This window comes from Phragmites australis, chromosome 11 (genome assembly GCF_958298935.1).
Source record: "Phragmites australis chromosome 11, lpPhrAust1.1, whole genome shotgun sequence".
NCBI classification, from domain to species: Eukaryota; Viridiplantae; Streptophyta; class Magnoliopsida; order Poales; family Poaceae; genus Phragmites; species Phragmites australis.
In genome coordinates, this window is record NC_084931.1 from 12,117,334 (window position 1) to 12,135,710 (window position 18,377).

General features: G+C 42.7%; 1 pseudogene; it reads left to right on the forward strand.

Annotated features, from left to right (window-relative positions):
• Nucleotides 1–11,993: 11,993 nt before the first annotated feature.
• On the forward strand, nt 11,994–18,310 carry LOC133885794 (uncharacterized; annotated as a pseudogene).
• The last annotated feature ends 67 nt before the right edge of the window (nt 18,311–18,377 follow it).

The window sequence follows — 18,377 nt, forward strand, 5'->3', positions numbered from 1 at the left end:
CTGGATGTGATACAGTTTGTAGCAGGTTGGTAGTGATGGTGCAGGGTTGAGGGGCCGGAGATTTGCCCAGGAGTTTGCCCCAGGCCTCCGAACCCTACGTCATCCTTCGTCCACTCCTTCTGCAGCCAGGTATTCTGCTTGCCTTCCAAGGTATTCCCCCCAGAAGGTCATGAGGGTGCGACAGTCGTTGGTGTTGTTGTCGCGCCCTGGTCCGTGCAGGATGCACCCATTTTCCTCCGGGGGCACCGAAGCTTGGAGTTGTCGTCGGGGTCATTGCTGAAGGTGGTGTATCCCAGAGCCTGTGGTTTCCCAGGGGCTCCTTCCTTTTTAGGAGACCATCGAGGCTGCCCGGTGAATCAGCTTTTGGAGCCGAAGTGGTTCTGACTATGCCTCATCGGACGAGGTGGGCTTGGAGTTCCCTGCACGCGGTTGGCATTGTGAGGGCGGCGTCGGAGGCACTGGCAGGGTCCGCGGACCCCAGAGCCCTTCGTCTCCTTGGAACCCTCTTTCACCTGAGGGGCCCAAGGAGGGCGCTGGGTGGACAGACTTTCCAAAGATATTGGCTCACTCGGGGTATCCCAGGTGTGGTCGAAGGGGACACTTGGGGACCAAGCCCAGGTAGGAGCATTCCTGGGTTGGACCGCCCAGAACCATTGGAAGGCGGCCTTCTTGGTAGTGGCTTCGGTCGCGTCCTCTCCTGAGGTGGTGACATCTTCGTCGCGCAGAGGCTGGAAGGCCTCCGCACCGTTTGGAGTTCCTGTACCGACACAGGGTTCTGAGTTGGCCAAGGTTGGAGGAACACCGTCCCATACGGCAACGGGGCTGGAGCATGCATACGGTATGGCTGAGGCAGCCATCAATATCGTTGCATGCTCGCAATGGTTGGTATGGCAGTTTTAGCTAATCCTTTAGTGGTTTTCCTGGTGGATTCCTACCTCTCTTAGCACTTCTATGTTTGAGTCCCCACGAACGGCGCCACTGTTGGAGCAAGAGTTCATCTTGCCCCAACAAGTACGGTGAGAGTTTCTTCTAAAGAGGAGACTCAAGCTTGAAGACGAAGTTTGAGAGGAAGGAACACCACGAGTATATTGATGATAGGAAAATGTATCACTCTAGGAGGAGTATCACAACGTTTGCTGTGATGCGTGTTCTTTCTCGCTGTGTCCCCCTTTGCCCGGAGGACCATGGCCTTCTATTTATAGGGCCATGCATAGCTTGGCATACAAGTTATCATAATGTACAAATATCCGAGATCCAGCTAAATTACTGAGTCTTATCCTGAATAACTACCTTCTATCCTGTTAGGAGATAAATATCAATCGTGGTAATTATCGTGGTGCCTGCCCCCTGAAGGGGGCGAGAAGGTCGGCAATTGCGGCCCGGCGTCGCACTGTTAGGGGTGTCAGGATAGCCCTCATCACGCCAGGGTGTTAGAGTTGCTCCCATCAGCCTAGGCCTTTAATGCCGATCACTTCTTGGCAGGCAAAGCACGACCGATGCTCCTCTTTCGGTAGATCTTCCCAGGGCCTGCTAACTCACCCCGCTGCCTTCAGGAAGGTGGCCCGATCATCCCGAGGCGGGGGCCTCGGGAGGCATAGAACAGGGAGGTGAAGGCGTTGGGAAGCGGGACCCTGGAGGGCCGGGACTTCGGGAGGCTGAAGCTTCGGAGGACCGAGGCTTCGGGAGGCCGTGTTTTGGAAGGCTTCGGGGGGTTGAACCAGTGGAGCCAAGGGAAGGCTTCGTAGGTGCAAAGGGGTACCGTGAAAGGATCTAATGATATCAGAGATCGAGCTTCTAACTAAGGGTTCGGAGATCAAGGCTTCAGAGGGACCTGGATGATGATCTTCAACCGTTATCCCCAGGCTGAATTATTTTTCCCCAATAGTCAGTTTGTTCAGGACTTCGAGTCAAGTGGTCTCTCTCTCCTATGCTTCGTCTTCCCAGCTCCCGTCACTGTCGCAACCATGATGGAGAGGCAGCTGCGGAGGAAGCTTCTAGTGCTCGCCTCCACATAGGCGCTCCACGACTCGCTCCCGGGGGGCCGCCGCGAGGCGTCACCTCCGCCAGAGCCGGTGCGCCTCAGAGTCGACATCCTCCGCTTCCCCACCTCCTTCGTTGCGCTCCTAGCATCCGTGCTTCGCCGGCTCGCAGTCGTCACTGGCATGACAGTACATCATCAAAAGCTTCCGCTGCGGTGAGCTGAGCTGAGGTGGGGAGAGATAGAAGGGAGTGAAGGCTGCCCGAAATGGAGCTCGGCGAGGAGGTGCGCGGGGAAGGCATCCTATGCGGTAGGGTGAGGAGCGGGAGGTCCATCTGTTGGTGGCGGTATCGTAGAGATGACGAGTAGGGTCCATTTGTTGGTGGCACAACATAGAATATATAGGGAATAGGGTATTGGATATATGTTGGAGATGAGGAAAACCTAGAGAGAGAATCTTTTAGGTATTACTCTCTATATGAGGATATCGAAATTAAGTTTTAGAGAGTCTTTTAAAATGCTTAAAAGATATTATTTTACGTAAGTGACACTAAAAGCATCTTAAAGTTGTGAAATGCATAGGAAAAATGTTTTTTTTTTCAAGAACGACCATTTTCCGTCGGCCTCCCTCTCCACCAGCCACGCTCACAGCGTTCCTCCATTCTCCAGTCCAAAAGGCCGCTCCTAGATCTCAAAAAGGAAAAAAAAAAAAGGCTGGCTCCAAAATCACAAACCACCTACGCCACCCTCCCACATGCATCCTTGCGCCGGCGGTGCTCAGGGTAGTGCCGTGGCGAAATTAAAAATGGTTCTATTAAATTAAAACATTAAAAAAATAATTTTATATAAATTTTAAATTTAATATTAGATGTATTAAAAAATTATTTTCAATGAACCCTTAAAGTATATCTAAACAATGAACACCGACCAACATATCATCGAGTCACCGATCAGTGCTCTTATTGCTTACGCTAAGTCACTGAATCCAATTGCCCTCGAACAAAGCAGATAGGACAACATAAGAGGAAGTGATCTCATCGATTCCTCTATGCACAAGAAGATTGCTAATTTATATTACTACTAACCTGGTACGAAAGAACCAAAAGTAGCAAAGCTGCTTCTTTTGAGCTGACCAAAGGCTAAACCGTATACATGATGTATGCCTACGTATAAGAGGGCCTTAGGTTTTTGGCCCCCTAAGGGCCGGCCCTAGCGGCACTCCTCATACCACTGCTGCTGCCGTACGGCTCTCCCTTGGTCTAGCATTCAGTGGGACCTGGATAGATTTGTTCCTCTTGTTGGTAAGTGAACCTAGATTGCTTGGATGTACACCCTGTTCCTCAATCAAACCCAAACAGTTCTGTTTCTCCGTTCAGTAGCTGCGGATTCTGTCATTCTTGCTGCCTTACCAATTCAATCCATCCATCAATCCATGGTGCTGCGAATGATCAGTCGGTCTCAGTTGACGCCACCGTTGTCAGTACTCAATTAAGGTGCGGGCGTGGTTTATTTTTCCAAAAAATTTAGGGTTCAAGTCCCACGCTAAGTCCACTCCACACTAAAAGGTACAGAAGCGATGGCCATTGAGCGGTGCAGGATCCGGTGGCCGCGCCAGCAGCTGCAGCTCGAGCAGGAGTCCGCCTCGGCGAGGCTCGTCTTGTTAGGATAGCTCTTCACCGGTGCCGGCTCCCTTGACATAGTAGTCTCCGGGGCCGTCCCCCAGGATCAGATCCTGCGGTCCTTTGCCACGATCGGGACCCTCCAGGTCAGTCTTGTTCCATTTCAGTTCAGAATTTAGGTGCAGATAATGTGATGTCCGGTTAAATGTAGTTAGACCATGGCGGCTCAATTTATCGGGTAATTTTTGGTAGAAGCACGAAACCATTTTCAGTAATCTACGTGCCAAATGCGATATTGTGAGATTCCCTTGTAAGATCATAGTTGAGGGTGAGCGAATGGTTAATTTTTTCATTTCTTCTCCTGAAGAACCTTTCAGTTTAAACTGCTTTAACTGAATTTATGAGTAACTCCAATCATTCCCTTATCTGATTTGCTATCCTCTATTTTAGCCAATATGCATCAAAAACAGCCTCCAACCGGTTCGCTACTGAGGTCACTATTTTTAGGCTTCCTCATCTCCGCAGCTTCGGTCGTCATATTTGGCGAAGGACGCATCCTCGCTATGGAGCAACTGCCGCCTCGGAATCCTCCTTCGCGCTACGTCTGGCAAGTTTGTTTCCATATACTCCTTTTTGTTCTCGATTTGTGGTAGTAGATTTGAGGTAGGCTCGTCGGATCCACCCAGACTTGCTGGATCTGAGGAGAGGAGTCGTACCGGAGGGGGCGTTCACCGGGCACTGCGCTCGCACTGCACTTGGCCCCATGCTCGCCTGTCGTCGCTATTGCACTCGCGCCACAGTCCTCCCCGCGCTCGGCCGCCCACGCCACTTGACAGCCCGCGCTCGCCTGGTCGCTAGGTTTCTCCGTCTGGCTTAGTCCATGCACCAGCTAGCTTCCTCCATCTGGCTCGGTCTGAAAGCACGCACATGAACCTGATTGCTATAAGTTATAAAAGTAGGATTTTTGAAGAATTTTAATTAAATATTAGCTCAAGATTTTTGGACCAAACTAATTAAAATAGGTTCTAGTAAGCTTTAGTTTTCTCATAAAAACGTTTATAATTTTTAGACCACTCTTATATTAAAAAAATCGAAAGTTAAATGAAAAACATAAACTTACATACACAACACATAGCTAGCTAGCTTTCCATTCTAATCGGCGTGATTTTACGGACCGGTCCGAACGTTCACGTAGCATATGGCGAGTCGAATAGACTAGCTATTTTTTCCGAGAGAGCGAGTTGAACAGACTAGAATTATGCATATCTAGAATTGAACATTGTTGTATGTGCTGTGAAATTTCAGTCATCTAGGTTGAAGCTTATTTTTTCTTCGTTCTCTGGTTTAGAATAATGAGCATGTACTTAGCTTTAAACAGACCATGATGTTCTTTGATTTTGTACTTAAAATTTGTGCTTGTGTTATTGCTTATACATCTGATGAGTGTTGATGAGTGCTACTTTGGTTAATAATGCTGGTAGCTTGTTGAATGGATGGATAACTATATGTGTAAACGGAGATAATTCACACAACTGATTAATTGTTCAAGGTAAATGGGTTACACATATATATAGTTGGTTGAGGCTGGTGTGAGCACGTGACTGATGTGAACACGAGGTGTAAACACGACATCTGTTTAACACGCCCCGCAATCTAAGCGTCTACTCATAGATGTTTAGACTGGACCAAAACTTTGTGAAGACAGATGTAGGCAATCCTTTGGTGAAGACCAAAGTGGAAGCCAACGATTTGCTCTAGATGATGATAGCCGTTTTGTTGCCAAGATAGCCGAGAGCTAGGTGATTGTGGTCGTAACTGTGGAGGAGGATGCATGCCTAAAGCACAAACATGAGCACATGCATGCACAAAGTCAGGTTGATCCATCCAATAGCCTCGACTGGCGGCGGCGGTGGCCTCAATGGGGCGGCAGCCTAGAGGTGTTGGAGGAGGGCACTAACTCAGAGAAATAGTTAGTGTGGTGATGAGGATGAGCAGCATAGGGTGGAGTCATTGCTTGGAGAGGCGGTGACACTGACGATGATGGCGTGACCACGAGTGCTGGTGATGTAGCCATGATGGGCGAAGGAGTGACGACTCGTTCTCGGTGGTGTGACGGGCTTGTGCTTGCGGACAACGAGCCAGCGATGATGATCCGACATGATGACGCAACGGATAGCATGCTCAGAAGGCCGCAGATGAGGGCCATGTCGACGAGCGCATCACATCCAGCCGCAATGCCATCGGAGGTGAGGAGACCCTGGAGAAGTCGAAGCCGAGGAGGTGAAGTCCAAAGGCGAGGAACATCGACAGATCAGTGTGACGATGCAAAGCAATCTATGATCAAGAAAAAAGTAGAAAAAACCCAATCTGAAGATGATTGGGGAAACTCTAATTGGTGGCCAATCTATGGATTGGCAACACGACTAAACTACGCGGAGCGTAGCCCCTAGGAGAGATCATGGAGATCACATCATCTCCAAGAGGTGGCACAGCATAAGCTGTGGAGGCAGCGGCTCAGGAGCGGTGTCGGCTCTATACCATGTTGGCCCGAGGCGCGCACTGGAGGAGCACAACGGACGCTGCCCTGGCGGAGAAGCACTGGACAACGAGGAAAGCCGGCATATGGCCAAGGCAGGTGGTGACGCACAGTGGGCGTAGACCTAATGCAGGAGTTACATAGCCCACAATGAATATCACAGGGATTGATCTCCCTGGGGACGACGCGGCGAAAGCGATTTAGTGCCGACATAGGGCCATGGCAGGCGGCAACACGTGGTGGCTCAAGCGCGCACTGGAGAGCACAGCGAACGCTACCCCGATGGAGGAGCATCGGACAACGAGGAACACCGGAGTGGGACTGCGGTGGGTGGCGACGTGCGGTGGAGAGCACGGTGGATTGATCTCCCCCGATGACATCCACATGAGTTGCCCAGCCCCCGGTGGAGATCATAGGGATTGATCTTCCCAGGGGCGGTCTGGGGAAGCGATTTAGTGGCTAGGTTGAGGAACGAAGCCCTTTGATATCATGTAAGCGGAGATAATTCATACAACTGATTAATTGTTCAAGGTAAACGGGTTACACATATATATATTCGATTGAGGCTGGTGTGAACACAAGGCCTATGTGAACACGAGGTGTAAACACGACAACTATTTAACAATATGCAATTGTTGAGTGGTCAAAATGTTGGTAGCACTCAATTTTAGGATGACAACCAATTTGCAAGTCCACCTAAGGAACAAACGATTAAGGAAGTGGAAACTGTGGAAGGTACACCGGTCGCGATACCAAGCAAGAAGAGAACAAAAAATTTTAGTGAAAAGGAGGACATTCTTTTGTGTTCGGCATGGTTAGAAATCAGCATGGATCCTGTACAAGATGTTGATCAAACTCGCACTATGTATTGGCAGAGAATTCACGAGTAATTACATAAGCATAAGGATTTCGAATCTAATCATTATGTCAACTCTCACTCACTGTTGGTCTACTATACTAGAGAGTGTTAATAGGTTTTGTAGATGGTATGCTTAGATTCAAAATAGGAGGCAAAGCAGGCTAACAGAGCAAGATCAGGTATATGTTGCATGCATGTAATTCTTCTCTAATTTGTTGTAACCGCATATATTGCTTGCATGTTTAACAATACATGTTCATTCGTGTAGGTACTTCAAGCATGTGCACTGTATAAGGACAAGGACAAGTACAACAAATCATTTAGCTTATTGCATTATTGGAATATCTTGCAGCACGAGCAAAAGTGGAATGATAGATGCTCTCAGAAGAAACAGAAGATAACCGATAATGCAAGTCCAGGATCCTCTACTCCTGGAACCAATGAAAGTCGTCATAATGAAGAAGGGAAGGGTATTACTTCAGAGGCCACGGATGCAGGGCCAGATAATAAGAAGAAGGAGAAAGAACGACAACACCGAGGTAAAAATTTTGTTTCTCCGGGAGATAACATGCATTGGAAAATTGGTGGGTCAAGAAGAAAGAGACTGAAGAATTGAAAGAGATGAAGAAAAAAGAGCGCAATGATGAGAGACTTACGTTAGAGAAGAAAATCAATGATGAGATAAATGTAATAGAAAAGAAAAAAGAACTTGAACCTAAGGAAAGAGATCTAGAATTAAGACAAATGATTGAAGATGATAAAGTGATCAATATGGACTTGAGTGGCATGAGTGAGCAACAACAACAATACTATATGAGAATGCAAGATGAGACCATTGCTCGACGGTTTGGGAATGCATAATGCATTTTATGTGTGGACTTGTTCTCTTTATTATGTATGGACTATCATCATATTTTGGTACTCGTTGTTATGTGTGGACTTGTCTCATATATGGTCTAGCTTGTTCTTTTGTGTATCAGTGTATGAACTATCATGTTGAATTAACTATGCTTTATTAATATAATATGAAATACATGATTAATACAATGTCGAGTACAATAATACATACTACATAATAAATACATGTCTCCATGACATTACCAGAGGTGCTCAATTAGATCTTTTTGAAGCTGAGAGTGAGTTTCCTTATCCCTAATATTATGATGAACTTGAATGAACTCATATAATTCACACGTATGAACTGTCAAAGGTCTCACAACTTTTCCAACACCATGATAATAGAAGTTTTTATCTTCATCTCACTCATATTCAATGATCATATTATGTATGATGACACAAGCTATCATGCTTTCTTTGTGTGTTTTATCCTAAAAACATGCTGGTCCACGAACAATGGCAAAACGAGATTGTAGAACTCCAAATACTCGTTTCACATCTTCCTAACTGCTTCCTGTGCCTTGGCAAAATATTTCCACTTATTGCCTCGTGGAGTTGATATAGACTTCACAAATGTGGCCCATCCTGGATATATGCCATCGGCAAGGTAATACCCCATTGTATAATTATGACTGTTGATGGTATAATTAACTTCTGGAGCTTCCCCTTCAGCTAGCTTTGCAAAAAGATCAAAACGGTGAAGAACATTGATGTCATTGTGAGACCCCGGTAAACCAATGAATGTATGCCAAATCCAAAGATCTTTTGAAGCAACAGCTTCTAGATTGATTGTGGGCTCTACTGACCTTGTCATGCTGCAGGGCAGTTTTTTCACTTCCAATGCATACAATCTATGCTCTCAAGCATTTTAGGAAAATCTCTTTGCTCTCCAATAGCAAGTAATCTAGCGGTGTCATACTCATTTGGAAACCTCAGGTACTCATCTCTGAAGGCTTCAACAATAGCTCTGACAAATCTTCTAAAATTCTCTATAACAGTACTTTCACCAATACGAGTATATTGATTTATAAAATCCGCTAGTACTCTATAACTTATCATCATGTATGCTTCACTAATCTTCTGCAAACAAGATAACCCAAGGCGTCTATTTGCATCTTTTTTTTGCACAAAATAATCACCATGTTGCTCTACAGCTTCCATTATACAAAGAAACAAAGAACGAGCCATTCTAAACTTGAGCGAAAAAACAAGAATGAGAAAATATGTATGAAGATGTAGAAGGAACAGAGAATATGAACAAAAAATGGACTAGTTGTAAACCTGCACCGAAAGAACGATGGCCCGTAGGTTGGAACATCTGAAAAATAGTCATTGTACAAACTCTAATGCCTATCTTCTCTGATGCGATGGATATACTAACGTCCGAGCATAGAACCGCCCATCATGGAGAATTCATAGTTTGATATTGGGTGTGTGATTGGTGTAATGTGGTAAGGATGAGTTCATTGTCGTCGTATAAGAGAGAGAGACGACTCATTTCAGACAAAGAACAAACAACAAGGCCAATGACTTGGTGTAGCAACTAGGTGAATGGGCATGCATATATAGAGGTGAAAAATGTAGCCGTTGAAAATGTAGTCGTTAGAAATATATTCATTGAAAATGTAGCCATTGAAAAAATAGCCATTAGAAATATATCCGTCGAAAATAACAAGATGTTAAGAAAATAGAGGTCAGTGGATTATAGGGAGACAAATTTAGGGAATCGGTTTGGAACGCGCTAGAAAGTAAGGAAGGAAATCTGGATAGAAAAAACTCTCTATTCAAGAGAATGTAGGGAACCAGAAATAGGGAATGAGTTAGAGTTGCTCTAAGGTATTAAATGTAATTGACGAAGGTATAATGTACAATTATTAGGTTTTGTAAATGTAATTGAAGAAGGTATAATGTGCAATTAAAAGGTTAGGTTTTGTTCAGAGGAAAGTATCCATTGAGAACAAGGAGCTTAACTTACGCCTTGCATTGAGATGTCCAATTCAGTTTACTGTAGGTTTATGTATGATATAAATTTTTTCTCTAAAATAGATCCTACTCTTCCTTAAGCACTAGTTCTATTCAAGATGGTTCAGTTTCAAAAGCAGCTAAAGTAGTTATCTAATAAGATAGATGAATATTCCACGATATACAATTATCCAAATCTTCTTATAGATGTCTAGTTTTTTCTTCTTTTAGAAAAGGAAATCTTACTCTCCTTTCTTGCCGCTACTTGCGTTGCGAGCCAATCTTTAAACTGTTACGACGAAGTTGTTTACTGATTAGCTGCTTGAACTGTTTACTGATCAGCTGCTTGAACGTGAAAATATTTCAGCATATCTGCTCTTTGGTTAGTACGAGAACTCAACTCTACTCGTGCTATAGTCGAGAATGTACTTATACTACCCTAAAGAGGGATCAATTAATGGGGTGCATTTTTCTCAAGGCAATCCTAGGCAAGACCTTGATTCACAGGGTTTGTTCCTGGCAACCCAGATGATATAAAAGTAGACTTATGTAATAAGGGCCAAAAGGGTAAATTCTGATATCTATTGGTGAAAATATGAACCCAAAATGAGTTTTCTGGTCCTTTCAAAGGTGGGCACCACGTTTACGTTACTTCACGACCAAGCGGATTTAAAACAACAAAGTGGTACTGTGTACTACTTCATGGCCAGTCGGATTTGATAAAAAGCTGACTGTCTACAGTTAACTTAGTGTTTGTTGTAGTTGTTGATTTGATGTTAAAGAACAAAGAGTTTATTCTAGTTTAACGCAGCCGAAAGGTTTTCATAATCTTTTGCTGTTTGAAATGCATTTGTATTCGGAAGGCTTAGAAGTTGGAATCCTTCAAATCTGCAATTTTAACCCTCCGAGGTTGACTTAGAAATGTTATGGCCAGACAGGCCATTTTCCCCCCTTCTGCACACCCCAGTTGCATAAAACGAACGTAGCTTTTCCTTAAGCAAGTGCTGGTTAGCTGCCTGTGCTGGTGATAGCTGTTCCAAAAGCAAATGCTAGTTAGCTGCTTGTGCTGGTGATAGCTTTTACACTGGGCGAATTCCCTCTATGCTATAAAAAGAAAAGTAGCTTTTCCCTCTATGCCATAAAAAGTTTCAAACTTTCAGCCATCGAAAATCACTATTCACACCGGGTAGCGTTCACAAGGCACATCGGCCTCCTGGTCTTCTATTTCTCTAAAATACTAGAACTTACGTGTTCTATAATCTATGTGTAATTTATTTTAATTAAATTCACCTAAAAAGATTGTGTAGGATTTAAACTAAAATTCTTCAAAAAGACTACTTTTATAACTTCTAACAATTGTTACGGTCTCAAATAAAATACCAAAAATCCGATAAAATTTACTAATATTCTTCTTATATGATGGATTAATTTCTATAATTATTTTCTAGCCCTAGGTTAAAATTCATTTGTAATGCTCTATTTAAAAATGCATATAATGTGTGTATTCATCACGCCAGTGTTTGTATGATGTCGTCACGCCGCACGTCATAGGCGCTGTAAAGTTATGAATGTGGTGGGTCGTCGCACCTTGTCACACCACCGTAACAACTATGATGTCCTCAAATTTTTTCTTTCCACCTTTTTCTAACTCAACTCATGGTTGTCATAGGTCATATATTGTTACTAGGACCACTATTGCTCAATTGTTGCAATCTTTTGTTCACATAATAAAAATTCATGCCTTCCGACATTTCCTCCATTCTAGTTTTTGTGTGCTCGTCCAACTCAAAAGCCGCAGTGAGAAATGACCACAATTATGTTAATTTAATGCAATGGAATTGTTTGTATAACCTTACACTGTTTTAGTGTACTTATGCTCGGAAGAACTAGAACCCTTTGCATTCACCACTTTAATCTTAGAAGGTTGAGTTGGAAACATTTTGGCATTTTTGCACGTCCCACTATGAACAATAGAAGAAAGCTGTTCTTTAAGCAAGTAGTAGTTAGCTGCTTTTGCTAGAAGACATTTTGCAATCCTCAAACTTTCTTTCTACTTTCTCACCGTCCCACCAAGTTTTTCAATTGCCCTAGACAACTGCCTACGTGCTAGTCGTCGATTGGCTGCTCCGATTTGCCCTCATCACCTGCATGGCTTTGTAGTCAATTAGGTGGTTTGGTGACTGACTAGGCAAGGTCAATTTGGCCTCTGCTGCTGCTGAATCTTGCAAGCCATTTCCAATTTCGCTTCCACCGGTGACATTAGAGGCACGGGAAGAGGCAGAGGGTAGGGAAGAGGCAAAAGTGGGAGCAGCGCCGGTGGCTGGGCTGGAAGAGAGGGGTGTTGGCGGCAGGTGGTAGGAGAGTCTGGTGGTAGTTGATGGGAGAAGTGAAGGGCTAGGGAATTCTAGGCTTAGGTTTTGGAGGCTAAAGTTGCTCAGGGGCCACTACTTGCCTCCAATTCCAGCTTCCTTCCCTTCCCTTCCCTTCTCCTTCTCCTTCCCCTTCTTCACCATTCCTATGCACTCTTCTCCCCTTCCTCCTTCCTCTCCTCCTCCGGTCCTCGGGTGCCTAGGGGTAGCGTGTAGCATTTTTGAAACTTTGGTCCAACCTTTGTACTGCATTCTGACTATATTACTCTGTCTTCATTGCCTTAGATTTTGTTTCAATGTCCCTTTCATCAACTGCAGAGGTCGCTTTGCTATGTAGAAAGATCTACCTTGTAGGCCGTTTATGTCTGGATTTCCTTTCTCCTTGCTTAGGGACCTCAAATAATCAAATATGTTACTTTTATCTGTCTACCAGTTTAATTTTGCAATGTGCATCTTTGAAGGCACAATTTCTTTTGCTCATACACTGATATAGCTGCTAATATTCTCCCCCAAAAAAGATGTAGCTGCCAGTCCATGTTTATTCTTAGTTTATTTTATTCTTCATAGCTTCTTTTCTCATTGTTGTCTCTCATCTTAGACCATCGTCCTTTCCTCAAATAAAAGGATGCCAGTAAGCCTGCAAGAATCTGCGACATTTACCATTCTTGGGGATTGTGGTCTGCATCTCCAACGAGAGTTGGAAGAAGACTGCTGTATTAAACGAGAACAACTGCCTTTGGATGCACAATTTGTTCAGAAAATGAATTTTGGCACAAGCAAAAACAATGTTATGAGTGGATCAATTGGGAATGGGGGCCAACATCCAAGTTACGATCTTAGAAAATAGGGATGCGGTTGTAGTGTATTAGATGGTTTTCTGGATACTTGCAGAATGTCCACAAGTAAAGAGGACAACTGGATACACTTCTTTTGCAAATCTGGAAGGAGCTGTAAGAGCAACTTGAATCAAGTTCCAGTGCTTCGTCATTTGTATATTGATGAACAGCAGATTGAAATCAATCATTGCCACGTATGTAAGTTAATGCTACTGTTTATGATATCCTTGAATTAATAATTTTTTGTATCATTATGATTCATGCCTCTCTAGTTATTATTCCTTTTACTCTGACCAATTACTTAGATATTATTCAATTTATTTTAGGTCATACTCTATGATGTTCCAACCATTAGCAAAACCCATTTTTCACTGGCTGCGGATGCACCTAGTAAGTTGAAGGCTTCCTTCAAACAGCCAAGTTGGATAAATGATCTACAGAAGAAACCATCATTTCTTGATTTGGTATGTGCATGAATGGTTTTGCATGTTATTGTTTTTTCTTTAAATAATCTGCTAATTCTGGTTCATATTTTTGTTGAAGGATGCAATTTTTTTGGCGCTTAATTGTTCAAATGCGGCCAGACTGCCAATCAGTCAGGAATGTGCTACCAGCAGCTCTGGGGCTCATTTCTTCCTTGCATCTGTGTAAGCATTATCATTTGTCTTCTGCGCTCTATTGCTTTCGCCTGCTCTCACCTTGCTGCTTGCTTATTCAGATTTGATGCGTTAGTTCAAGTTACATGGCAGTGCATGGGGATATTTTTGGCTTCAGCATCAACTAGTCTGTACATCATGATTCTACTATTCCAAAAATATTTAAGCCATATGTCCTGATACTTGATGTTACAGAAGGTTTTCAGACATTCATGGAATAACATTCATCTTCATAGTCGTCAAATTCTTTACTGGCCAATTGTCCTCCAAGATACCTTCCTAAGGTAAACTAGTAATGGTTCTGATGCTTCTTAATCTGAACACTAAACTTTATCACTGTTTTTATTTGTTGTCTCATATCGACATATTAACTGGAGTTCCTCTTTCTATTTCACATGTACTAGGGTGACGGAATAGGTGGTGCTGGTGTTCGTCTTACATGTTTTTTTTTTTTTTTAATAAGCAAAGCGAGAGTTTACTGCTTCACCATTTCACATTTTGTTGGTGCATGTAACCTTTATACGAAGAATCTTTGTAGTCCCTAAATACTGAAGTGGAGATTACACTCACTACTAGCGCTGATATATTATTGACAATACTTTAACTATCCTTTGTTCAGCTCCATTGTGAATGCTGAATATGCACACAAAGATGCAATTCGGAAGCATGTTTTGTGGTAAAAAATTGTTGTGGGTCTTCTGATGGGTTTTGTCCTTGGAGCAGCATTATTGTTAAATTCAGATGCTATTTGTGCTTGGACTATTGATCTCATCCACTACATGACAGATGCTATCTTGCGATCTGGTTGTGTGGCTGATGGGTGTTCCAGCTGGCTTTAAGCTGAATACAGAGTTAGCAGAGCTTCTAGGCATGATTTCTCTGAATGCCGTTCAAGTTTACCCTACCCTTTGGTTCTTCGTGGGAGGCTTCCTGAGGCGTATGATTCAGGGCATTGCATTTTCTGGAATTATTTTAGGTTTGACAGTTCCTGTTTCATTCTTGATCGACATTATCCTCCTTGCTACGCTGCATATTACCATGCTTCACTGGCTATTCTCATTGATATATTCAAGGCAGATTCAGACAGTTGCATCATTATGGAGTCTTTTCAGGTAACACACTCTTCGTGCACTCATGGGATACTATTTCAAATAAAAGGGTACTACACATCTATTTTTATTACGGATTGACTAATACGAGTCAATTAATTTCTAAAATTTTAGCCCTAATATAGTTATTTTCCCTATAGTTTTTCTTTGGCAAAAATATCTTTAAGTTGACTTGTACGAAATAGGTTGTATCAGTCTGGATTGCAAACCTTGGTCATCTTACAACAACGGAAGAGCTCCAACAATTTGTGTTTCTGTGGGGAAAACTTCAGAATGTCGTGCTCGATCCCGAAGTGCAAGACGCAATCTCTTGGAGGTGGACAATCGACGGTGAATACACCACGCAAAGCGCTTACAGAATTTAGTTTGAAGGCAGCAGAAGGAAGCCGGCGATGATGCAAATTTGGAAGGCAAAAACGGAGCCTAAATGCAAAGTTTTCGCGTGGCTACTTCTACAACAAAAAGTTCTAACAGCAAACAACCTTGCAAAGAGGGGATGACTCCATGATCCAATATGTAAGCTTTGCGGAATTGAAAGTGAGACTCCGCTGCATCTTTGCAAAGAATGCCCGTATACTCAAGAGGTGTGTAAGGTGATCACCTCTTGGTTCAACCTTCAAGATTTATCGGACATGGAAGAGCAATTATCAATCAACAGATGGTGACATTTGGTTCGTAGGAAAGTGGCACGAACTCATCGTAAAATATTCGACGGCTTTGTCATCTTTTTTTTGTGGAATATATGGAAAGAAAGGAATCGGAGAACCTTCGAAAACAAGCAGCTATCAGTGACAGACGTGGCTTTTCGGCTCAAGGAACAGATTGATCAACATCGTCTAGCTTTCGTCTTTCCCTCTTAGTATATGAGTTTGTTTGTGGTTAATTTTTTCCGCTTTGTCGTGGATGGACAGTATGTTTTTGAAGCGTTGCTAGCCTCCCATATAGCTGTGGGGGGGGGGGGGGAGTTTGGCCTCTCTGACTTTGTTTGTTGCTTCCTTGCCATGTGTGTATTTCGGGGTCCCCATCCGGGTCCTCAGACCTTTTTTCTTTTTGTATTTCCTTTCTAATATATGACCGGCAAGCCTCTTGCCGTTTCCTTTCGAAAAAAAGTTTTTGAGGCTGTCTGATTGCCTCATTTTATTGATCACAGAAACATCATATTATTTGTTAGGGGTTAGAACGCCGGATTATGTAGTCCTTAGACCCTTACGTGACCGAAAGCTGGGCTAGTTTGGGCCTTTTGCATATCCAAAATATTCAGGGAGCTGCCAAGTTAATGTGTACATGGGACAGTGAAGAGAGTTGCACAACCTTGTAGAAAATTCTAGTCATCCATAATACAGAAGGAAAATCCCTTGGCTGGATCATTTCTCCTAACCTGCGAAACAGTTTCTAGAAACCTGTTCTTTAATGAAATCTATTCAAGCTGAATAGTTTTTTACAAACTATTCCGGATAGTGCAAACACCCATATTGACACAAAAATGGTTGCAAGATGTTTTATGTGAATGATAATTGTAGATTCTTGTCATTGTTACTACTTTCACAGCAAAAATTTTGTTTGTCTGTTTACTGTGTTAAAATATCGCCACTGAATATTAGAAATATAACATCTTCTCAGTGTAAATTATAGTCTCATCACAGCACTGTAGAATTATGTTAGGAATGCCAAGTACGACTATGGTTAGTTTTCTATATGTTTAGTAGCACGTTATGGAGCCAGATCTCTTAGTAAGTTGTAAAAGCTTAATAGTTGCACCATGAAACATCAACTGAAAACTTCTGAATGTTATTTCCTTCTCATCATTTCGATCAGTTGATGCAATTATTCAATGGTTGTTTATTTAATATGATAAATACTGTTACAATGATTTGTTATCTGCAGCAACTGAAATCCTGAAATGTTTGTTTCAACATTAGATTTCTTTTTTTTTCATACGTATCTGGCAAGTGTGCTAATCACTTGCTTATGCCATAACAGAGGGCGCAAATGGAATCCTCTTAGGCAGAGGTTAGATAGCTATGACTACACAGTTCAACTGCATGTGGTTGGTTCCCTGCTGTTTACACCAATCCTACTTCTTATACCTACAACTTCTGTGTTCTATGTATTCTTCTCTATCTTTACAACTGTTATCTGCATGTGCGTGATGCTGGAACTTGCGATCTCTGTTATGCACTCTGCTCCTTATGGTGAGTTAGTTTTATGGGTGACAAGCAGGCAAAGATTTCCTGCTGGATTGTTGTTCCTTCATGTGCCATCGTCAGGTGGACGTACGTATGAAGATGATGATCTGTCATCCTATCCAACCAGAGGTTGCAATGAAAGGAAAACAGAGCATCTTATCCATGGACAACCAGAATCATTAGTTTCAGAACTTCATTGCAACTATGCCATTCTTGGTAAAATGTTCCTCTCGACTTTTGCTTAGACCTTTCTTATGTTGATACATTGTTAATTTGTTAGTTGGATGTCGTATACAATAAACATCAGCATAATCTGCAGTATATAATCCAAGCACATATTTATACTCGTAATGATTTACATCTGCATATGTGCAAGGCTTCTGAGTTATCGTTAAATTTAAACACTTATATGTATTCAGAATGTGCATGACTGCTTAATTATCTCTGCAACATGTTCATATCATTCTTGATGCCAAGTTTCCATTTATGAAACCATATATCATAAGACATGTAGTAAACAGCAAACTAAAGTCCAAACAAAAGTAGTTCCCCTACCCCCCCCCCCCCTTCTTTTCAAGAGTGTTGCAGTTTTGCAGCCTAGCTTTCTGTACTTTATCACGATAGCATGCTTGCTTTTATCAATAGGATGCATGTCTTCATCTGTGTTGTTTCTCTTGGTTGTAATCTTACTAACATAAAAGGATGCTATGTTCAGTCCAAGTAATCAAATCAAATAACGAGAAAATTTTCAACGGAACTGGTTTCTCCTCCTGCAAACAATTGGCATATGGGATTCTTAGTGGTGAAATGTTGCTACACGTTCTGTCAGTTTGGTTTCATTCTTATGATTGCATTCTTATGCCCGTTGTATTATGGTACTCGTGTTGTTGCTCACAAGCTGCCATTCAAGAACAAAAAGTTAATTCGGACAAGAGCAACAACATGTAGTTCCAAGTTTCATGTATCTTTGTTAATCTCTGTTTGCCTTTTGGACATCCGGCTGCTGTGTATATAGAGCCAAGAAGGGATCCTGTCGAATACAATAAGCGTATGTGATTGAACTACTGGGCCTATTGCCCCTAATTGGTCTTTGTGCAGGTATTGTGCCTTGACACCTAGCCAAAGGATGCTTATACTATATTTCATGTTTGATTCCTTGCCAAGCATTGTCACACAGTTTCTTAGGTTGATGTTTGGTTTACCGTTACAGTTGTGGCTTCCCATAATTTCTTAGGGCGTGTTTGGTTGCTCGTATCAGGACATTCTAGTTCTGCTTATGTGTATATTTTTATGGAGAAGGTTTTGGTTTATCTGCATGTATTGTTATCCACTGCATTCACAGATATAATTATATGGTTGGAGTTTAGGCC